Source organism: Gavia stellata, chromosome 4 (assembly GCF_030936135.1).
Source record: "Gavia stellata isolate bGavSte3 chromosome 4, bGavSte3.hap2, whole genome shotgun sequence".
Lineage (NCBI taxonomy): Eukaryota > Metazoa > Chordata > Aves > Gaviiformes > Gaviidae > Gavia > Gavia stellata.
In genome coordinates this window covers 51,119,963-51,144,476 of record NC_082597.1, presented here as the reverse complement: position 1 = coordinate 51,144,476, position 24,514 = coordinate 51,119,963, and positions in this window count along the sequence as shown.

Sequence of the window (24,514 nt, the reverse complement as noted above, 5' to 3'; positions counted from 1 at the left end):
CTGAAGTGGTGCTGAGGATTTTGCTGTAGCCTCTCTGCTGGATGGTAAAAATCTGCATGCCATTTTTGGCATCGGCTGCCCAATATCTGGCCCTCTTGAATGAAAACATTGTTAGCGTCACTGTCATCAGTGCTACCTAGTTCATTGGGTTGCCAAAAACTGAACAACGCTCACAGTCAGTATGAATTAAAAAGAGGAAATCTTCAGGAACAGATGCAATTTTGACACCATTCAGTTTTTGCTGAATTAACAGCACCCAGAGTGCACCAGGGGACATGTTGGGTGCCATTCCCAGTCCCACCGGGAGGGCACATGCCCAGGAGTGAAAGGGGCAAAGCATCCCATCACTTCCACATGCCTACACCCAGCTGGCCCTTGGTGCATGAATCTTGCAGGGTGGCCACCTGGAGACACTCCAGGTGCCATGTGGCTGTTCTCCAGGTGGCCACTGTGCACAGAGTGATGCCCCATGCCATGTGTGGGGCACAGCTCCGCGCTGGGACAATCACCCCAAGCACCTTCCGCTATTTGGAGGGACCGCTCTGCTACCCAGCAGGAGCTGCTGCCTCCTCTCCACCCCATAGGGCAGGGCTGAGCGTGGGTTTTTGGAAAGTGAGTTTATAGCAGCTCATGTACTTCTCCAAACAAGCCCTGTGCAGGCAGGGCCCTGCACTTTGGGGGAGCCCAGTCCTAGAAATACCACCTCACCGCTCTTTGCTGCTCTTCCTAACACAGCAGTCCTGATTTAGGGCTGCAGCTGGGCTGGGAGGCAGTTAAACACTTCTCATCATATTGTACGAGACGGGGGTAGACTGTAAAGATGATCTCTGAATGCGTACACATGGCAAGTTTATAGCATCAAACGCTTCTCCTAGTGCTTCTGGCATGCAGACCTACTGTGGAGGGTAGTCAGAGATGCAACGCACTCGCTGGAAAATCACACGCGCAACTGTAAGAGGTGAACACCCTCACTGGGCAGAGCTTATAAATCATGTTGTGTATGGGAGTGAAAGGAGCTTTAGCTATTGAGAAATGGATGGGGGATACCTGAGTATCCCCATGGGTGCAGGTGGGGTTGGAGCCTTTGGAGCCCTGAAAGGGGACAGTGCTCAGGCTTCCTGAGTGGGATGAGGATAGTCCCGCCGCCTGCCGTGGCGAACAGGCTGGCTGTGGGCTGGGCAGGGTAAAGGCAGGATGGCACCCAGAGCTTGAGAAAAGCTTACCGCTGGAAAACTGCTCCCCATCTTTGCTGGGGGAAGAGGCAGCAGGGCTGTTTTGGGGCCAGGGGCAGGCGGCTGCTTCAGGCTGCAGCCTGCTTTGCGTCGCTGGCACTAGCTTTAAATAGAGGAGCTTGCCTGGTGAAAGCATCCGTTTTTACTGATTTCCTAAAGGGAAAAAAAGTTTTTGTGATTTTGCATAACTGATGGTGTTATCTGAGAGGATAATTGCTGGGTGTAATAGCAAACGTTCCTATTCTCCACGCAGCCGGCAGGTTTCAAGAATGAATAGGGGATTCTTGCTCGAGCAGTTACCCCTGATGGGTTCCAGCGCCCTCCCTGAGACATGGCTCGCTGCACACCGCACCAGCCTGGGACTCCCATGTCCTTCAAACGCAGCACGCGTTTCAAGATTCTCCCAAAAACCAGCAAGCCCACAAGGCAGCGGTTGTGATCCTCACCCTCTTCTGTGTTTATTTTTAATCAATATGGATTATTTATTTGGTTGTGGTGAGGACCACTGTACAGAAAATTCTAGAGACCACCCCGCAAGTGAGCTACAAGACAGTCATCAGGGACCTTTTTCCCAAACACTCAGGTGGCCCTTTGAGCCCTCTCGGGCCCTTGCTACCTCCGTAGGCACAACCAAGGGGTGGCACTTTGCTACCACCATGCTGAGACCCAAACCAACCCAGCCTGGGTGAAGGCAGAGTTAGGAGGCAAGGTAAATAAAAAGGCAGTGGTGGAACAAGAGAACAGGCCTATGCACTAGCAGCCCTGTCAGCTATTAGGTTGCACGCCTGCTCCAGCCCAAGTGTCAGATGAGCAGGTGCAGACAGACTCCCGCTCCTCTGCCAGTGTCCCACGGGTGCGATCCAGCTCGGGATCAATCCTGTGTTAGCACAGCACTGACCGCAACATATTAAGCTGGCAGGAGCACAGCGACACACTATTATGGTAGCAGGGCTTTGGGACAAGGAGTCATTTGCATCTGTTTGCTCCTGACTGTGAAGACATGCTCTGGGGGGGCCACTCTGTGAGGTGAACTTTGCTTTTCTAAGGTTTCCTGTTCTCTTGTCATTGTGTCCTGACGGCTTTCACAGAATCACTGCGGATTTCCCTCCACCACCTGTGGCCTTGGGCAGGTGTAGCCAACTTGCCAGGCTGGCTCACCTGGTCATTATTTTTTCCACAAGCTACCTTTTTTCCTTGTACCATTGCAAAAGTTGGATGGGAGCGCGAACTTCCGGCTTCTTGCTTGATAAGGCCATCAAAACTGCTGTGTTCCCTTCCCAGTGATGAGGAGCACGGGCAGGGTCCTTGCCAAGCGTGTGTGGGAACAGGGGCAGTAAGGCTAAAAAGCCTTTGTGCACAGCAGCTTCACATCTTCACCGGCGTGTATAAGCGCTGTCCTAAATTATGAGCCGTACAGGTGTCTGCAAAGTTGGTGCAGGACCCTTGAAAGTGAAAAGGCCTCTGGACAAGTGCTTTGGCTTTGCAAAGTTGCTGCAGCCTACAGCTTACACGAGGAAAGGGTCAGCCACTGCAGACGCAAGCGACCAGGCAGCTAGAGCCCAGCATGTTCCCCTGCATGGTCTGCGTGGGTCTGTAGGGTCTGTCCATATGTAGGGCTGCGGGGAGAGAAGGTGCACCCCCTGCTTGGCAGGAGGAAGGACTGTGAGCAAGCAAGACACAGAGCCATCTGTGCAGAGAGTTTGCGAAAACTTCCTACCTTCTCCATATGTGTGTCTTGTTTGCTAAAGGAGCAGTTACTGCCTTTTCTCATGTGTTGTCTCTATCTTGTTTTGATTTCTCTTTATCCATAACAAAGCAAAGAAAGACTTCATTGTGCTGTGTTTACTGTGCTAGGTACCTGCTTCTGTGCGTAAAGGTACGGATTTTGTAATTCCAGGATAAGTAAGCAGCAGCTCAACCAGTGTAAGCAATGGAAGAGAGAAACACAAGAAACCTGTTGATAGGGACTTGAGCATAAGACAGAAGGAGGAACACATATTCTGGCTGTCAATAGTTTGAAATGGGAAGATGCCATCTTCTTGGGACACAAAACATTAAAATCACAAGGGATGGAAAACCAGAAAAAAACCCATGTATTTTTCACATAGGGTGTCTATGATTTTCTATGCCCATTTGTGGTACGATGTGTGCATATGCACACCACTCTCAATAATATAATTTCACAAGCAAATCACTCTGGTAATGCGTTCCTCCAAAAAGCAGGCAGCAACGGCTTCAGGAGGCTCAGGAGTCGCCTCCAGCAGCCATCTCAGCGCAGCATCTTCTGTGTCAAGCGGGAGATGGTGAAGGCAGGCAGAGGGGCTCCAGCCCCTGGCAGTGCACCTGGACGGATACTCAGTGCTGGGGCCCTGGGCAGGACGCGTGCTCCCTGTGCCACCCACCTTGCTCCAGCACTGCCCATGGCCGCCTCATGCAGAGGGTGGGTGGGCGGCTGGGGTGAGCCATCGCATCACAGCATCTGCTCGGGCCCTTACGCTGCTCCAAAACACCAAGGGCTACAAAGCACAGTGAAAGCTTGAAGCCATTGCCCAGGGTTTTACTCCTGAAGCCTCCTGTGAGATCAAGCTCTCATTCCAGACTCAGACCTAGTCAGATGTGAGATGACAAACATTGAAATGAGTCTCAGATCTGAAGCACTTCTTTTTCTTGTTGACAGCATTCAAATCTCTCTGTTTTTAGACCAAGCTTGTTTTTTAAAAAACACCTTTTTATTATTAGCAATCTGCAATTCTTTCTAAGAGACTTCAAACAGAAAATTCTTATGTGAGTGTACCAGAAGACAACTGAGTTTCAAAATTACCTTTCAAGCCAACCACAAAAAAAAAAAAGCAGAAAGAGAAAGGAAATCAGGAAGACAAAAATGAGCCCTTGTTACATGAACAGGCATGAGGTTGCCATTTGCACTGCAGTTCTTGGCTCTTACGTGAGCCCAGTATGTTCCAGCAGTGCCTTCGACCCAAGTGTTATTTGATTAGGAAGCTTGAATTAAGTGGCTGCTACGTAAAAAGTAGCCTACCAGACTAAACTATGGGATTTTAATTAAGGCCCTTCCTTCCGAGGAACAGTAAAGGGCACTGGGAACAGGAGCTGTTTAGTGGATTAGCTCCCAGCTGGGAGCCAGGTCTCTGAAGGGGCATCAGCTGGAGGTCCCCTGGTCTTGTGCTCTGCCCACCCATGGGCTATGCAAGCCTGCCCGCACAGCGCTGCTGTGCTGCACCACCACGCAGGCAGGAGCATTTCAGAGAAGGAGTCCTGGCCCCACCTGCTGCTGTTCTTGCTGGCTCATATGCAGCGTAGGCAAGTCTGGTCTTGATAGCAGCCCTATGGCAGCTTGCACCAGTCGATGTAGACATAACTGTGTCAGCCCAGAAAGAAGCAGCAGTGCAGAGAGAAGTGTCTCTTTAACAGAAGCACGGAAAACTGCCGATGTGCAAGAAGAGGACCTCTTTCAGGCATGTGAACCTAGAGGACTTTGTGAATGTCACAGTCTGCATGAAGAAGGGTAAAAAATTATATCCGTGGTCTACACGATAGGGTGTACAGGTGATTTGCTGTCAGCAGTAGCTAGGCAGAGGTGTCTGGAAAACAGCAAACTGTGCTAATAGGAGGTGAATAGATAGCCCTCTGACTCAATGGCAGGGCCTATGGGCAGTTGCTGCTTGGTGGGGAGCAGATGAGGAGTGGAAGATTAGCACAAAGGGTGTTAGAGACAGGTGTTGTTCCAGGCGCAGCAGAGTGGAGGACATGCCGCTTCCTTGGGGATTTGCATTCTCTGTCCCTTCCTTCCCCCACCTTTGTCCCCTTGTGCCACAGCAAATCTAGTTCCCGTCTTCAAGCTCCAATGGCTACCCTCTGCTACAAGACTTTCAATATTCCTTGCTTCCCTCACTCCTTTATCGCCTATCTGTATCAACTCCTTTCAATGTTCCTTAGTTGCAACCTGGACCGAAGGCAGCACGTACTATACTGTATAGAGCTATGCAGGTTAGATCAAATAATTGCTTCACTGTCTAGAAGCTTTACTCTCAGAAATGCCATGACTTTGGCTCTCCTTCCTCTCCACAGCTGCCTGTTGTCACAGGACTTGCAGGATCTTTGAGATTTCTACCTCACTGTCAAATATGGTGGAATCTAGTCAACGTGGTCAAATCTATGAAGAAGGGGCTGACAGACGCATAGGAACAGCACAGTTGCATAAATTAAACTACCTTAGGAAATCAGTCTACAAAAGAGCTCACTTCTAGACATAAAATGAAATAAAGACCTTGCTTTCATTGGCAAAGAATTTGCAATCTGGCATTTGTGGTTTTCTGCAGGGAAGTCTCTGATAAAGGTTTGAATTCCAATCAGGGGTGTAGGCAGAATAAAAGAATTAGTTTCCTCCTTTAAATGATAGGAAAAATCAAACTGACTACCCCAGCAGACTTGTACAAAGAAACAATTTTCACATCTGTGCTCAAATAATAATGATACAGTCCATTTCTGTAGTATACATCAATTAAGGATCTCAAAGTACCTTAGAGCTCATTGAGCACTCCTACTTCCACTTGCAATGTACCATCTTTTGAGAGATAGACAATAACTGTTTTGCACAAGAGCTGGCAGGAAATGTGGAAGACATCCATATTACATCTTTCCTAAATGGGGATGGATCAATATACTAAGGGTAGTGTGTTGTATGGTCAAGAGAAAGGCTTGGGACATGGGTGTCACAATTTCTCGGTTGCCTCTCTTGACCTAGCTACATATGCCTACACATCATTTCGACTGTGTGCAGAGCAATCCCATGTCGCCCATAGGATTTGGCGACGTAATGTCACCAGATGGCAGAATTGAGGACTGAAATCCAGGATTTGGTGGTGGTGACCCAAAGTTTGTTTCATCACCCATGGGACATGAGTTGCTGATGTCAGTGCAGTTCTCAGAGAATAAGTGATCAAATTACCAATGCTGTCACCAAGGTCAGTACAATTAGCTTTCTTGCTGGTTGCTTCAGAAATTAGCCCAAGAGTTGCCTTGAACCTTTTCCCACTTACAATCTCATTGGCTTAAATCTAAGCCAGACCAAAACCTGGAGAGTCATGGAGGGCAGATCTTCCTGTACCTTAGGAAATGTCTGCTGAAAGAAGTTGTAAGTACAGACAGTAAGTACAGTAAGCAGACAGCCACCAATGCTGATTTTCATCAGTCCAGCCTCAGCCTTGCTCCAGCTGTATCTGAGCAGTCACATCTCATGATCTGTGTGTGTGACTCTCACAGCTACCTTCTGCCTCATGCTGCCCCGCTCAGAGACCCATCATACATGCCCAGTTCAGGGCTGCCATTCTTCCCGGCTTGGACCTACGCCAGGGCCAGACACAGACTCCTCCATCACACCTGCCCTGGAGAACTGCAGAGAGATATGGAGTGGGGCTGCCGCAAGGCAAGGCCTATGCTCCAGCACAATCCCCAGCCTCAGCCTTTAGGAACCAACACTCCTGCCCTACATGATCCACTATGCCATGTGCACCCAACAGCTGCCTACAGCTCCTTTCAGTGGTAGTGAAAGGGGTTGTGGGCAGTTTTAATTAGCATAGTCTTCTCAAAAATGAGCACAGGACTCTTCATATACTCATGGGTTAAGATACTGGTCTACTTTGATCATGCTTTTGCAAGAGAATTATGCTGTTATTGTTCAGGAAAGTTTCCTTTAATAGCTTCATTTTGTACTCATGACTGTGGCACATGAATGGCAGCCTCCACAATAAATTGCAATAGCTTTGCAAACCCCATTAAACTTTTTGCCCATTGAAGGGCTTATTTCCCTTTGTCACTGGCAAAGGCACACTGATGATTATCTTAATAGAGCTGAGATCCATCTATACACCTTGCAGCGCTCATGCTTTGATAGGCACTTAAGTTTTCAGTTGTTTACTGTATTTACTACCACTAGTTTCCAAACCTCTAAGCTCCTGGTTATGCTCTTCCAAAATTTATCTCAATTCATAGCGCCACACGTAAACCTCTGTATTATCCAAATAATATCTGCAGTTGCTACTCCAACAGCACCTTGAGCACTCAGTGCTTGAAGTGTTTGCAAGTGATCTGCTTTATTCTGTGTTCAGCTTAAACTGCTTGCACATAGCAACTAAAAGAGTTTCCGAGTGTCTCTGTCTGTCTGGGAAAGTTGGCCTTCAAAACTACAGTTCCCTATGCCACAAGGCTGTTCATTAACACCATTGCATTGCTCATGCAATAAGAATGGAGCCCTGTGGGGAAAAGAAGGCTTGAAATCTCCCTGTGTTCAAAAGAGGGTCCCCAGGGTCTAACTCCTGCTCTTTCGTGACATTTCAGCTCTCTGATTCTCACTTGCAGATGCTAAAGCTCAAAGCTGGGTCCACAATGGAGAGCCAGCAACTGTGCAATGCAAGAACAAGGGGTGGGGGAAAGACTTGGAGACAACTCAGATATAATTGTGCAAACTGATACCCACAACAAAGCCTCCTTACCAGGAAAACTAGAAGAACAAGTGCTAAATGCAACCCTTGCTAGCAGACACCGTGGTGCGTGAGTTAGAGTCGCCAAGAAGGACACTAGCATGTCAGCCACGAGATGCTCACGGTTCTGTTCGTTCATTTAATAAAGAAAAGATCTCAGCCCCTCTTTTAAAAGAACAATAAATTTAATAATAATATTTTTAAAAACCCAGAATCGGAATGGCATAGCTAGTGATGCAATGAAGTGAAAACTGTTAGCTGTGACAAATGACCCTGCTGTAGACAACCCATTGATGAAAAGCCGTCCTTGTAGACAAATTCCTTTCTAGACCCCTAACACTCAGGTGGTGGCCTTTTCCACCACCTCCATTTTATACATGGGTTTCATAGCATTCCTCCCTTCCCTCACAGTCTCCTCTGCATTGTGTTGAAAGCGTCTACATGTAAAGTGGACTTAGCATCAAGCTCCAGGGCTCTTTGGAACTGCTGCAACAAATTACAAATGATGCGATCTGATGGTATGAAATGAATAATCTCTGCAAACGGCATGGTGTACTAGCCTGGTTGCTGCATTAGTCATACACATGCTTTGGTTCAGCAAAGTGCTGCCAAGAATTCTAACCACACCCAGAAAGAAACATGAAAATATTCCTCCCAGGAAAACAGAAAGCTTATTTTAGTTAATTTTTGAAATGAGACGGTGGCCAGCTAACTGGATTTGACACAGAAAGAAAAAAAAAAAACAGTATAGCCCTCCTTCCTCATAAAGGAATTATAAATCATTGAAAGGGTTTTTTAATTACTGGGCCATTACAAAAATGCAGACAAATGCTGTATGTGCGTGAGCATATACAACTGCATGTGTGAATTTAGGGGTAAAAGTGCGCATAGATCCTAGACAAGTGCACTGCATATCATTAATGTCCCCTTTGAGGGCTTCAGAATATAAGAATGTTAAAAAAAAAAAAAAAAGAATAAAAAGATCCCTGTTAGGTCAAACACAGACACATCCAGCCCAGTGTCCTGACTCGGAGAGTCGCCAGTAACAGATGCTTTGGAGAGAATATAAGAAAGCAATCAAATACAGAGCAATCCTATACTTCCAACAGTTAAGCAGGGGCTGTGGGGACTTTCTAAGCTGGAGGCTACATCTGGAGCCCAGTTTTTAATAGCCACAGAGATGCTTACTGCTCAGGTGGTCTCCCTGCACGCTGGGGAGCTTCGCCTTGTAAACAGCAACTGAGGAACAGCCCTGGGGGCTGCACTCGGCTGCTGCAGAAAGAGCTACCACCTGCCCCTGCTTCTCCAGGGAGCCCCCACTTTGGGATGTAATCAGTCCTGGGTTTCTTTGCTGAGACAGCCAACAAAAGTTATTATAATTATTATAAATTGTGGTGATGGACTCCCTAATTCTGCTCAGAGAGGTTATTATACAGCTATTAGACTGCAACAAAATGTGGCCACTACTGATCCGGGCTGGTTTGAATTAATGACCCAGAAATGAAAGACTCTATATCCTATTAACAGTCTGCCAAGCCATGCCAGATCTCATTACTTTGGTTTATTTGTAACCCGTCAGGAAGGACCCAATGCAAATCCAGATCTGGAGTCAATCCAGAGCAACTCCAAAAGGCACCTCTACAATCTCTCTCACACGGCAGAGCAGCACCTGCCCAGTTTCACCCAACACTGGGGAAATACTCATTTCCATGGGGTTTTGTTCACCCAGACACATGTTGGAGGAAAGAGACCGGTGAGACATGAAGAGGGACTCGGACCTCCACTTTGGAAAAGCCATCTGCTGCACTAATACCATGTTGCGATGTGTAAATACAAGACAGTTACCTTCTTAAGTTTGAACTCTGGTTGGTGCATGACCCTGGTTTGTACTCCACTGGTTCCAGCTGGCAAAAGAGGGGTGGGTTAGGCAATGGCAGGGGTGCAGGTCACGGTGTGTGCTGTGGGGACAGGCCCCAGCAGGTATCTCCCATCACCTGAGACTTGCAAGCCCTCTCCCTGATGGTCGATTCGAGCCAGTGGGACCCTCCAGCTGGCACAGGGCCACCGTGACAGGACATTCCCAGGGCGTGTTTCAATGCCGCTCCCCACCCTACCACCCATGCAACTGTTGGTGCAGGGACTGAAACCTCAGTACCACAGCGATAACTTCAGGTTATTGTGTTAGTTCCAGCAATAAAGTGATAAGGGAATACCAAGAATACCACGCTGGGAGCGAGTTGTGATTGTGGGGGCCTGTGCCAGTCTTGGCAGCTGAGGGTAGCGATTGCCTATGCAATAGCCCAGGTAGGTTGTGTGACAGGCTGACAGCCCAGTCGTGTGTAGCCCTGCAGGTTTTCCTATCTGCTTACTGCTGGAGACTGCAAGTAAGGCTAAGCATACCAGTCAGCTGAGTCGATCCACACAAAAAAACCACCCCTTCCCTCCCCATCGTTCCCACCTGATGTAAAAGGAGGAGGAGAAGGGGGAGAAAACGCAGCCCCCTGCTCCAGCCCCCTGCAGCCCCCACTCCTGAAAAAGCTGCGGCAACGGCATCATCCATCTCGACGTCTGACTGCAGCCTTGATCCAGTCCAGGCTTTCTGCAGATCCCTACTGGAAGGAAGCCATTTTTCTTCAGTGTATTTCCAAGAAACAGTTGACAGGCTTGGCACAGCTATTCCTGGAAATGTTCAATAGGTCATCTTCTGGAAGAGAGTGCTGACTGATGGAATTGAACAGATCTTGTTCTGCGCGCCGCGCGCTGCTCACTCCCCCTCTTGCAACGGCTTGGCGTTCGCCTTTGCACCGTGCCTGGGACCCCGCCGCCTTGGCATCCCCCCCACCCCGGCTTCAGCAGTGCACCGGCCTTGCACCCAACCCACTCTGCACCAAAGTGGCCCACAGGATTCGGGGTGCTGCGAGCCATATTTCCCTCCTGGCAGCACCGCCGTGGTTGTCCTGTGCTGCCAGAACAATTGCTGTGTGAAAGCAAACGGCCCCAGACTATAAATTACCGTGCTGCCCCTTTGCACACGCATGCCGGTGCAGTGGATATCCTGTGCACGTACACACACACACACACACACACACGTGCATGTGGCAGCCGGGAGCATGGCGACGTGGGCTGTCCAACCATGCTGTCCCCGCTTGTCCCTGGCCTTCCCTCTGAGCTGAGGCACATGCCGGAGACGGGCTTTTAGGTTTTGCAGTGTGTTGCTGTTTGCCAGCAGTGAGGAAGTGCAGAGGGAAGTCATGTTAGGAGAAAGTTGCTTAAGGCAAGGAAAAAACCCAAAGGTCTGTGTTAGGTGGTTTCTTCGGTGCTTCTCCTGCCTTTAACCTGTTCCTGGTTGTAATTGCCCTGGTGAGATCTATTTCCTTTGCTGATTTTGAGGCGGATCCTGGCACCTTTTGCTAACTGAGGAAAAGGTCTTGGACAGTGATCCCGGCCCAGCCTGAGCCAGGGCAGGTCAGCATGCCTCCCTGGCACTCCCACCCAGGGAGAGGAAGTGCTGCCATGCGCCGACGGCGGCGGCAGCGGGGAGGGTCTGCAAGCAGGGGCAGTCATCCAGCCTCCCCAGCGTCTGTTTACCAGCCTCGGCATGTGGAGAGTGCCAGGGGTTGTGCCCTCAGGGCACCAGCCAGGGAGGAGAGTTGCTCCGTTTTAGAGAAGCACATAAGTTTGCTCCCTGCAAAGTGCCACAGCCCAGCTCTGCGGCATCCCAGCCCAGCCTGGCTGCAGAGGAGAGTTCGTCTGAGCTCCAGGTCAGGCTTGCCCTTCTGCCCGCGACAGGTATTTTCTCCCCATGTTCAGAGAGATTTAGCATGGCTGGCTGGGTTTAATTCTGGCCTAGAGAGCTCCTTAAGACATTAAAGGAGCTTTGCTTCTGTATCAGCATAGCTCAGCAGGTATATGCTCATACCACCAGTGGCAGCCATGTAATGCTGCCTGCCCCTGTCCCACGGCAGGAGCACAAGCACGGCTTGTCTTCATGTCCCTCCCCAGCAGCATGAGATGGATAAGCGCCAGGAGGGACTACCAAGGTGCTTAGCTGGGATGTGGTGCAAAGAGTCACCCTTGCCTCTGCGTTTGGACTGTGGCGATTCTGCAGGTTAAACACTGCCTCTGCCCTGAGTCTCATGAGTTTTGTCTTTCTCTTCTGAAGCCTGTGAATGCAGCTGTTCACTGAAATTATTTTTAAATAATGCTCTGCAGGTTCTGTGTTGTCCCCCTTCAACTCTATCCACAAATAATGTACTTGCTCTCTGCCAGGAATTAATTTCATCCATATCTGTAAAAACATCGAGACAAAACACACTCTGCTGAAACAGTTGCCAGAGCTGGCATCAGACCTGCTGGGTCCCCAGGCAGAGGCTCAGAGAAGCCTTCCCTTTCCCCCTCTCACATCATGGATACATTGCACTGCTGCTTAATTTCCCCCTTATTGCCCCCTCCTTGATTCCCAGCGGCCTGGAGCTCATCTTCTCTAGGCTGTGGGTTCCTAAAACTAGTTTAGCATACAACTGCAGAGGTGTTTTAAGACAGGAAGAATAAGGACTGGAAGGTACTCCTTGTACTAGCAATGCAAACAGGGGTGAACACGTAATGGGCACTCGGTCCCTGCACCTCTGGAGCACACCTACTTCACACCTTCCCACTCGCTCTTAGACATTGCAAGTCTTCAAAGCATTTTTTCAAGGAGAAAGTGAAATCACTGCCCCTGTTTACTGGTGGGTGGAGAGGTCTGAGGGGAGGCTACACTGAGCTCACAGCCACTGGGGCACCCAGGCCACCGACTCCCAACTAGAAGCCCCCCCAAAGAGGACCACGGCACTCATGGCTGTTTACCCCATTACAAACACAGGAACCAGCCGTGAAGTTTAGCCCAAAACGAGGACTTTCCCCAGAGCTGGGGGAAGGTATGAAATGAAAGGTTCATTTTTCAGAAACTCTTTCAAAGGGAGACAGTCGTAACCCTTCTGAGTAGAGAACAGGAACACGCCTTTACTCTTTAGGCTTTACTCTCTACTTCCAAAGCGTGGGACTGAGGAATGCTTCTCCCACAGACACCCTCTTACGCGTGGGTGCGGCTGCCTGCTGCAGCATGTCGGGATGAGAGCCGTGCCCATGGTTTCCCTCCCTCCTTCCCTTGCCCCAGCCCCCATGGGTCCTCTCATCCGCGGAAGATAACACCAGGCACGCACACGCCATAGACCTACTGCCATATTTCTCTAAATTGAGCTTGCTGAGGGATGCACCTGCTCTGTAACGCTGGCAAAGCTGTGTTTTTCCAAATCTATGCCTTCTAGTCCTTTTTCGAGGCACTAATAAACATCTTAAATCATCATTTGTTGCTGACTTAATTACCGGTTGTTACCACTCAGCAAATATTTCAAACAGCTGACATTTGGAAACAACCTGTCATGCGCAGTATGCAAGATGAGCTCTTGAAAAAAGATCTCTAAAATAAAAAAGGAGTTGTTCATAGTGACACATTTCAGGGTCCTTGCCTTCTAGTGGGTGGACATACAGAAAAATATGCAAAAATCTTTCATCCACCAGTCATTCATTCATTCAGAAAAAGCTTCTCAGAGACTTTGCGTAATTTTCAGAAGCTCATGGATGTCCAGCTGCTGTGCCTTCCCCGGGGTCTCGGGCTCCTGCCATGGCAGGGGGAGGCTGTGGCTCCATGGTCCCCAGGTTAGCGCAGGGCAGAGTGGTGGGAGGATCTCCTGGAGCTGGAGGCTTTGCAGGGCTGTGTCAGGCTGAAGAACACACCTTTCACCTGACCTTCAAGAGACCACTTTCTTTAACGCGAGACTTGCCAAGTCTGCAGGAAAAGCAGTTTATGGCTCAATGCCAGTAAGTTGGAGTAAGGGTGGGGAAGTGGTGTAGCGAAAGGGGACAAGTTGTGGTTTTTTTGAGTAGCTGCAGGAGAACTCATCCTCCTCTGGCTGAGAAAGAAATCCTAGCTTACACTCTGGGACAGGATTCACATATATATCTTTTAAATCATACAGTGTTTATTAATAGAATGTGCTCTCCTTCCCTAAACCTAGATTCCCTATAGCTTGGTGTCTGCTGATGGGCCGCTAACAGTCAGTGTTGCTTTGTCATTTTTGTTCAGAGCTGTGGTTTTTTAGAAACTGTTTAGGAACAGTTCCATTTTACTTGCCTGTGTATCTCCCCGCTGTCTGGCCAGCTTGTGGCTGATAATTCTCAGTGACTCACAGATAAAACCTATTAAAAAAAAACCCTAAGCAGTGACTCACCAAATGTGCAGTGAAATTTTAAAAACATGCTATGACTTTTTAGGAATACATGCAATTAATGTTAAACAGATGCCTGAAATTTCCTGCACAGCTGTTTCTCTATTACGTGTCATGACTTTTAATGGCACTGAGGTGAGACACACAGACATGAGGAAATGCAAGACTATTCCAAATTCAAGCTTTTAAAATTCTAGCAACAAAGAGGGAAAAAATAAAAAAGCCAAACCACCAAACCTCTCACAAGGCACAAAATGGAACATTTTTGCTCTGGTGCTTCACAAAGCAGACAGTGAAGTATCTTGGTAAAGGTAACATATACGATCTACTGCTTGGTAGTTTATCACCTTTGTTAGGCACCCTTGTCTTTATTGGCTTCCTCTGATATATCTGCTTTTGTAGCAGAGATCCACTCTGTGTTTATCTACAGCTAGGACTAGAATTGGATTACAAGGCTGTGTTTTGTTCCAGAATCCCTCTTGCTGTGTGTGAACTGTTTATACAAACTGAGCAGGTCTTTGTCCAGGGAAGCTTGTCTACCAAGTTTCAATTTCCTTTTATTGGATACCTGAGCCATTTATTACCCCCTGAAAGGCCTCCCTGAAACTCACATTGTCAGGACTTCCACAGCTGGCAAGGTGGCAACGTTACTGCAGGGACTGTCTGCATTCGGCAGCCAGAACCATCAAGCTCCTGATGGAGCATGTTGTCTCAGAAAATCAGGACTTTGGGGCAGGATTCATTTAACCTGACATGAGGGATGGGATTTATCTCAATTAATGTACATACCCACAGCAGAGCTAGACATCAGTTATTGTCACTGGGGTGTGAGTTCATCTCATCCTAGCAAAACCATATAGAAGGTAGATGAATTGTACCCAAAAGGTGCCTGCTTCTCTCTCTTGACTATAAAAGGATGTGACAGGGATCAGGTCTGATGTAGGTGTCTCTATGGTAGATGTCTAAAGTTAGATGGATCCTTCTCTGGCTTTCTAACGCTATATGGTTGGCCAGGTGAAAGCTAGAAGGGATGAAGCCAGGTCTCCACCTCATAGGATTACTTTGCTTCAGGATCACACCCTCACCCACGACCTCAGTAAGGCCTCAGCTCATCTTTTGGCTGGCATCATGCAAATGCATTGGTGCTTTCACGTTTCCTCGGATATCTTTTCTGGCTCCAGATGTAATGGCCCTTAAGCAGTTAAAGTGACACATGAAAGCTTCTGGATGCTAAGCAGCTCCACTCCAGGCACCCTACAGGCCCTTACCCTTAGGGTGCAGTTCCCCCTCCCACCCACTGCCCTCCCTCCCAAGGGGATCTCCTGCAGCCCCAAATTCCTCCAGCAGCAGCTGCTGTGGCTCCCTGTGTCACTTTGAAGGCTTATTATAATTCTGATAGTTGCTTTCTCGCTAGTCATTGTGCCTTCTGTGGAGAGTCACAGACAATATATCAGCTACCAGGAGCATGCTTTCTGGGCTGAAAAGCAATTTCCTTTTCTCCTCTTATTGCAGGAGCCAAAGAAGAGTTTGATTTATGCCATCAGTTTTAGATTTTAAAATCTTCAGCTTCACCTAGGTACATTTCCTGGAGATCGGCAATGCTTAGTATAGTAAGCATTTAGTAATGCTTAACAGATGAGCAATTCTGTTATGCAATATGATCATCTCTTACACACTAGGTCTGGATTTTTCCTACCATGTTAGTTATAGCAACTGTGAAATGGTGCCGTTCATCTTTTCCTTTTTCTCTTACCAAGCTTATGTTCCCAGGAGAGTTCACAGCAGTGAACGTGGCAGACCTTCTCTGCTGCTTCTGATGAGCTGCACTTCTGGCTTACTTTTGTGCAGCACTCCTACTTTGTTGCTATAATGGCCCTTAAAAAACACAAGCGTTTGCCAACGTGCTCAAGTACAGGAGAACACAATGGCACTGTTTGAGAAATGCTGGCTTTTTAATGAAATACACTGCTGTTTGCCAGGAGAAGTGGCATTCACCACCGCATGGATAACTCCAGCTCAACGGGCCACACTCGCCGTTGCTGGATTTCTGCTGGGCTCATCAGCAGTACACCACAGGGACAGTTGCTCTGGCCATGCCCATACCACGACCTGGGTATGGAGCAGTGCCCCTGTGGGCTCCAGGGCACTTGCACAGCGCACCCAGCCAGCAGCTTCCATGTTGTTAAGATCAGTGAAGCCCAGGCTGCTCGGACAGTCGGTCTGGCCTCGACGCTGGCCGCCTTCGAGTACTACTAGGAAGGCACACAGATGACTCGTGCCCAGTGCGGCCGTGTGGCACTGCCGTGGGGTGGACAGGGAATGGGAGCAGGCAGGCCCATGGCACCGTGCACGCCTCTGCCCTCCGTCAGGGAGGTGTCTGCACAGTGGGATGGTGAGAAGGAGCAAGACGGGCGGAAACATGCCACCATGGTCCACCCTGAGGGTCCATGCAGGCCCACGCTGAGAATGTCCATGGTGGGGGAGGCAGAGCAGGACTGTCTGCAAGCATGGGTCAGGCCCACCTCAGGCATACGGCAAAGGGGTACCCTGAGGAGCGAGCAGGAGCACGGGCCTCCGCATGGGGCCCAGCACTCACACATTCCTCTTCTCCATGCTCAAGGTGCTTTATTTGTAACACTTAAGAGAACAAACCTGCATTTCTAAGACAAGACACTTGAGAGAGGTTTTGAAGCAGCTGATGCTTCTGTTGACTCATGTCAGTTCCCAGGGAACAGGCTATTTCGGCTGCCAGTTTGTTGAAGCAAGGCTGTGTATCAACTCACAGCCCCGCACCAGAGACGGGCAAGCGCCTTCCAGCCTCAGAGCGACAGGCAGGTTTCTCCAGCTGATAGAGCCTGAACTTTTCATGATGCTCTCCAGCTACACCAAAGCTGCACCCAATGGCACGGGTGGTTAAACACGTCCCAAAACTGGGGCCTGAAAGCCAGCAGAAGGCCTTGGATGGGGTGGCCAGGGCTCGTCATCCAGCCTTGCACAGCTCATGTGCCGACGCTGGCTTGGCGCTCACATCCCCGTGTGGGGAGGTGGCAGTGGCCATGTGGCCCTTGGACGGTGCTGGGTGGGCAGCAGCCGTGGCCAGAAGTGTTTGCTGTTGGTCATGCTGGGCCAGGTGCCTGCTGGCGCTTCTTTCAGGTGACAACTTTGCTTCAGTCACTCATGGCTTGTCACCTCGCCAGGATGCACGCCTCATGGGATTAGCTTTTGCAAATCACAGCTGCGTGCCCTGTGAGCAATGTCCCTTCTAGGAAAGCATGTTAAACCTGGAGCCCACCCGTCAGCTGGATTTCAGGGTGAAATCTGATGTGTCGTCTGTGTCTGCCTGGGAAAAGAAAAAAAAAAGAGAAAGAAAAATCCTACCTGCTGTGGCATCCGCTGGCGTCAGAGGACACCGCTCCTGGCATGTGACCTTGTGTCAGGGACGGGGAGCCAGCAGGCGGGGACCTGGGGCACTGTCGAGTACAGGGTGGTGCTGGGAGCGAGCCCTCCGGGAGCTCCAGAGCTCATTCCCTCCCCTCCTGCCCCCTTTATTCTTGTCCTCTACATGCTCACGCACACGTGTCCCTCTCTGATCTGTTTGCTATTCCCTGTCTTTACCAGGCACCCGGGGCCTGACTCACCAGAGCCCGGAGCTGACATGGAAGTGAAGAAGCTGACAACCTGTGACATGGAGCCTGGGCTGCAGCTGAAACAGAAAAATCACAGTCCTCAAATTCACAATAGGCTGGTCAGCCAGACTCAGGGCTTCATTTCCAGTCTGGTTTTCTTCAGATCTTTGCTAATACTCTTGCCTGCCCCTGTGATGCGGCTCTTGCTTTAGATAGCTAGTTTCAGGGTTTTTTGAGTTTTTTTTTTCCAGAGTGCTGTGGGACCCAAATACTTGGTGCTGGGTGAGAAAAACTGTGTGTACCACAAGGAGGAAGACCTCTGCTCTCCTCTTCAAGGCCCTTGTTGACACACTTTGCACCATGGCTGAGAAGCACGCCCATGCTCCTCAGAGCTCTCTCTGCTCTGCAGAGGGTTCAGTGCTCCACCGTGCTCGCCGTGCAGTGGCCACTTGCTCAGACGGCAAAACCCAAGCCTGCATTAAGTAAATAATCTTGGCTCGCTACACCTTCGTTGAACTCCACTCATCAGAAGTCTGCATCGCTCTACAAGTTGCAGCCTGAAGTCGTTTCTCAAATGTTGCAAAGTCAGGATCAGCAATGGAGGGGAAGAATATAATTATTGAGGCTCATTTCACATGCAGACATCAGACCCGACGGCACAGTGAGCCCAGTGCGAGGCAAGTAAAATTCCTTCAGAAGGCTTGATTTCCCAGGGTCCTACGTGGCTTGTTTGTTAATCCTGAGATTTTTCTCAGAAGTCTTTGTTATCCAGAACAGGGGTGTGTGCTGATCGCATGCTGCTTCCTGGAAATTACTGGGAGGCAACTTACTGGGAGGTAATTCTAGATGGGAATCTGAACAAAAGGTGTTGCTTAAGCATTTTGAAGAATAATTGAGCATTTGCTATGCAGTTTGTTTAATAACCTGAACGACGGATCCTTATCAGGAGTCTCCACATGCTCTAGTTATTCAATTGCTTTCTTATTTAAATAAAGTCTAGCAAATGTGTCCATAAAAATAAAATTACCTCATAAAAGGCGATATCACCGAGGTCTGCCTGCTCAGATAATTGAAAGTTATATTTTCCTGCTAGTATGTCTTCATAACCTTTTTTTTTTACAGGTCTGTTGGGTGCCCGTTAGGCTTTCAAGGGCAATGACTGTGCCATGCGTCCCCAGCGCCGCTCCTGTTGAGGTGCCACGAAGGCGAATGTGGTTGTGGGCTTATCCCGACCAGCCTCAGCTGAGTGGGCACACTTGAGCCCCCTCCTGGGGTTCACAGGGTTGTGAGCTGGGAAGCATCACCCTCTTGGCAGAGAAAGTATCACTAAAAAATCAAAATGGACATCAAAGGAGTGTAAGAGTCTCTGCATGTCTGCTTCCTAGGGACCGGTGTTCAGCGTGCAAGCAAAAAAATACCCCCCCTCTAGTTTGCAATGATTCCCTTCAGGATAATCCAAAATTAACAGTGCAAAGACAGAAGATTAGAGTCAATAAAAATAAAATAGCTAACGATTGAAATCACAGTGAACAGCAACACGCAGATGTCCCAGGTGCTAGAAGAGTTTGCATATTTTGGAAGTCAGAAGGGCCAATTTTGAGGCCTGTGCCTGAGCTGCATGCCATGGGGCAGGCTGACTTACAGCTGCAGAATGGCCAAGTGCAAGCATCCTGCTGATGGGGCAAAACTCACTCTACCAGCGCAGAAATCAAACCAGGAAGCAAGGGATGGATCAGCTCTGAATTTAAGAAAAAAAAGGCATTGTTAATCAGAAAATAACTCTGACTCTGGAAATGTATTTTCAACTAGAAACATTGCTGATGGGTTCTGCACTTGAGCAGTTCTCCCAGCTAAGGTGTTGTCCTACCCTGCCACGAGCCTGTTCATGGAAGAGACCCTGTCATGCAGAAACAGGACTTTGGGCAGTTAAATATTATGCCTAGACACACATTCCTCAGGAAGGTCTATGACAGCACTCACAGGAGAGTAGTAACTAGCCAGCAAGTGAAAACAGCCTATGAGCATACGCTGCAAGGAGCTGTTAAGGAGGTATCGGTGTGTCCTCTCCCTGCGAATAAGCTTGCTGCCAGGGTGGAGGAGTTCTGAATGACATCCCGGGAAGCTGCTGGCCTCTCTGCACACACCAGGTGAACATTTACACTGGCTGTGGCAATTCATGTTGCCTACTTTGCCCTCCCAGGGTCTAATGGGTTTGTCCCTACTCTGGGCAGAGGGCATTTCAAGTACTTGGCTCATTCAATCCTCTATGCCCTTTTCTAAATCTGATAGCAAGGGCTGGTGCTGTGTAGGTCAGAAATGAAAGTCCTAAAGACAGAAGAAACAAAATGCTTAGTTCATTTTGCACAGACTGCCACTAGGTTGCATTTCTTCTGGGTCAACGTGGGTTTGGATCCTTGATCTCGAGATGCAAAACATCATGAATTTATTAACAATATCCTGAGCCATCAAACCCCACTCCTTAGGGGATTATTCACATTCCAGAACTCAAAATTATCTTGGTTTTGGAAACATACCGGTATCTTCTACTGAATGGCTCCACTTCTCTGTTTTTTTCCTTTCTCATGACAATTACTTTGAAGTGAATAGTGCAAAGTAGCACCTGAAGCAGTGAAAAGAGGACCCCGTAACCTAGAGTGCTTACTACACCCACAAAAAACCCTTTCCTTTTTATTGCCCCAAAGCCATAAAGACTGCTTTTCAAAGGGAGGTAGTAAAAGTACCGTGCTTCAGCAGGTTCCAATTAAAGAAGGCCTAATCCAAAGCGCATTGAAGTTAGTAAGAGACTTTTTGTCTCTTTGCTGTTGGGGCTTGGACCAGACATCAGTGTCAGCAATGGGATCTGTAACACGTGCAGACATTTTAATGCAGTCACTGCTGCAGCAGTGCCAGGAGTCTTCCTGCACCGTTATCAGCTCTACTGATCCCTCAGATGTCCACAACAGCTTCAAAGCAAAATTGCCGATTCATCTTTTTTCACAACTGAAATGCTAGGTTCAGAAGTGAATTCTGCTAAAACACATACTTCTTTTTTTAATCTGGAAAGATCTTTTGAAAGATTATTTCCGTTTCCGGCAAATGTTTCTTTTCTTCAGGAAATGAGTTCAAAAAGACATGGTATTCAGGACAAAAAAAGCCAAATCACTGCATTTATTTGTAGGTCTATTTATCAGGTGATAGAAAGACACTTTAAAGTCAAAATTCTTTTCATTTAGTGAAATCTGGACAAAGCCTTTGAATATTCATTGTAGATACACAAAGCTTTTAGGAACTGCCTTTTCAGCTCTATGTCCACTATGCCTTGACATCAGTGTATGGCTATGGAAAATATGGAAGCTTATAAACAGATTAGCTCTCAGAGACTGTTTTTATTTCCAGTAAGAAACAAAATTGGCAGCATGACCACATTTAGCATCAGATGAGCATGCCTTTTATGTTCTTTGAATATAATATGACTTTGTTTATTTTTCCAGCCTTTTGCAAAATGTTTCATTCCGCAGATCAATGACTGTCATAATACATGACTCAAGATGGAAATTTCCCCTGCATCATCTGGGAGAGCAGCTCAAAGATGACTTCATTTTCTTTTCACTCTACACTCCAGCCACTCTTCAAGGCAGCATAAAGCCTCCTTGACATGGTTCTATCCTGAGGAGATCCCTCCTTTGTGATCATCCATGCCGCTTTATACAAGTGAGAAGCGGTGCTCTTAGACCTTGCCTATTGCTATGCTAAGAGACCACCTGTACTTGCAGAGTACAAAACAACTTTTGTAAAGCCTGCTTACCACTTAGGAGAGTTAAATGGAATCTCAAAGTCTCCTTTACAGACCAAGGAAGAAAATCAATGACTGCTTTTTCCAAGGACTAGAAGTTAAGCCATCCATTTCAGTGGAAGGTCCAGCAGGGGCTACCTTTAAGTTTTCCTCTCTCAGGGCTCCTGAACACTGCCACAAATAAGTAGATAGCAATAATACCATTTTCACTAGAAAGGCTTTTTCAACATCGGTTAAGAAGCCCAAACACATCAGAGAGCAATTGCTTCTGGCTAATCTTTGCCGCTGAGCCCACGCCCTAGCCCGAAGTCTGGGGTGGCCATGCACCTCGCTGCAAGTGATGAGCAGTGGAAGAGGGACGAGCCCTTGCTGGGGGCTGCCCCTGGCCATCAGCCTGCCCCATGCACCAGTCACGGGGGCACAGCAGGCAGGGAGGACAGGAGCCCCCGCTCAATCCACCTGTCATCACCCAAACTGGTGGCGCAAGGGAGTTGAGGCAAAGGGAGAGATGGAGAAATTTGCTCACTGAGTTGCCTCACCCGTGAACAATACTCAAGTTGCAGGCTTGTCTATGAGTGAGATTTAAATAAATAACATTTGCTCACAAATTAGTCAGAGAAGAATAAACAATTTAAGACCTTTTGGCTGTCCTAAGAGAGAATAAGATTCTTCAGAATACATCTGAAGAATTAAATTGACTTAATTGCATCCTTGTGCAAAATAAAGCATTACATACAGAAAAAAAAGATTTTTAAGTGGATGGAAAAATCCACTGGGTTAAAGGAATACTACTGTCAAGTTAAATGTGTCCGGGCATTTGTGTGGTGCAAGAGCAAGCTTTAATAAAACTGAATAGTCTAATAGGAACATTTTCATGCATTTAAAAATAACAGCAATGGAAACAATCGCTTAAAATAAGTAAACCTCTCCCTTCAATATTTTTAACTCAAGTTAACTTAACTTGAGTTAAGTTAACTCAAGTTAACTTAACTTGAGTTAACTCAAGTTAACTTAACTTAAGTTAACTCAAGTTAACTTGTTAACTCAGCATTAATTTAGGGCCTGGGAATGTGAAAGTTAATATAAAATATGTATTAAATGCTTTGTTCTACAATATGAGAGGCCAGGTTTTAAATTCCTTGTCTAGCTGTGGCTCCTGTAATTTCAGTACCCCTGCTGGGATGCAGAATTTAGCCCACCTAAAGACCAATTTAAACTGAGAAATTACCTGATATGATACTCGCCCATCAGGTTTCCAGTGACCCATAGTAGATGCACAGAAGGATACCTGACTTACAGGGAAGGCTTCTTTGGCATGACACTTCATACCTACTCCAGGCTGTTTTCTTAACCATTAAAAAGACTCTAAATATATTAGATATGGATAACCTGACATTGATCTTACAAATGAAGATCATGAAATGCAAAAGTTCACCCAAAGAAGAAGGTACCAGGGCCCCGTGAGTGCGCTGATTACACTGCTTTACTGCCCGGACTGGTTGCCTTCCTGGAGCACTGCGTTCATGCTGGGTTAACTGGGGATGACTCCCTTGGAGACCAGTCTATGTTAAGACTTGGTTCATGCTGGCTTAGAACAAGATAAGGTATTTGCATTTATGTCGTCAGGAGCCAGGTTCTCCCTCTAAATCATGTTTTCAGTAGTTTCTCCTATTCCCCATCTCCAGCTTCTGTTCCTCCAAACTGCTGCCAGCGACACTGCTTTGCCCCTCTTCCCTAACGTGCAGACCACGCTCCTGCCCATCTCACTGGCAAAATTGCTTCAGAGACCTCATCACATTCCCTATGCTGGGCCGTTGCATGAATCTGCCAAATGTTTGTACACCTGCTCTAGGATAGTTTTCAACCAAAAAAAGAATATGCTGGCATTAAAGCATCATGAAACAGAAAAATAAATAAATCCCAAGGCCTAAATTGATTTACATTATTTATTTGAGATTTTTTGATAGACTTAAACTCTGTCAGTAGGATATGATTAGTTAAGATCTGAGTGAGGTATAACAATTTACTGAGGTATCACAATTTATTGACGGTCAGAACTGTACACAGAAGATTAAAACCAAAATAACACCAGATTGCTTCAGAACCTGCAGGAGCTGATCCTGCCAGGATATGTTTTCTGTTTCCATGCTTCTGAAAATCAAGGCAGTCAGGATTTCCTTAAAATGTCTTTGTCTTTATCAATTTCACAGATGTCGACCAAAATCTGGGTATAGGAAGAAATAAAAAAAAAAAAAGGAAGTACAGTTCATTCTTGCCCCAATAAAGACTTCTGACAAGGCTGTTAAGCTGTTAAATCATACTGGGCAGATCTTGTAGGATGGGAAGTTACTTGGCAATGACTCTGTAGATGAAACAGTCTCCCATAACGTGCTCATAAATAGACCTGGAAACCCTGCATCCAAACTTTGGTCCTCATTTACTGTACAGCAACCTGCTCAGGGAGACTTAAAACGTATTCTGCCTCTTATCATCAGGCCTCAGAGAGCAGCTGGTCACTTCCATCACCTTTGGATATATACCCTGTGGAGTGATCCCCACTTACCTGATCAGCAAAAACCTCAGCGGTTTCTTCCAGCAGGAAGAAATCTCCTTGACAGGAGGGAAGGAGGAGAAAAGCCCAAGCTTTACTGTTTTTACAGATAAAATCTGATCATCACTAGTGGTACAATTACAGCTGGCAAAGAACTGGGGACAGGAGTGACGAACCTGTCCCCATTAGGTGCAGAAAAACTGGTAGAAAGCAAACGAGCCTGGTGGATGGCACAAGCTGGAAGGAGAGCAGTGGGGAGTTAATCTTGACCAGAAGGGACCTGCAAGCTTCAGTACCCTGTTGGGCATGTGGTGGTCAGAGAAAGGTGCCTATGGACACTTGACCTAAGAGTAAAACTTCTGTAAAACAAGATTGCTTGGATCCAGAGAACAGTACAAAGACTCAGCAGGCACCAGGTTGTCTCCCAGTTTATTAGAAGAGACAAACATGGACAACTTAGAAGTTGTCTCATTTTTTAGGCCCCTTCTCGCTCTGTTTGCCTCTTTCTGCCTATCTTCTGGTCACTTTTCTACTGCGTGTCTTCCCTGA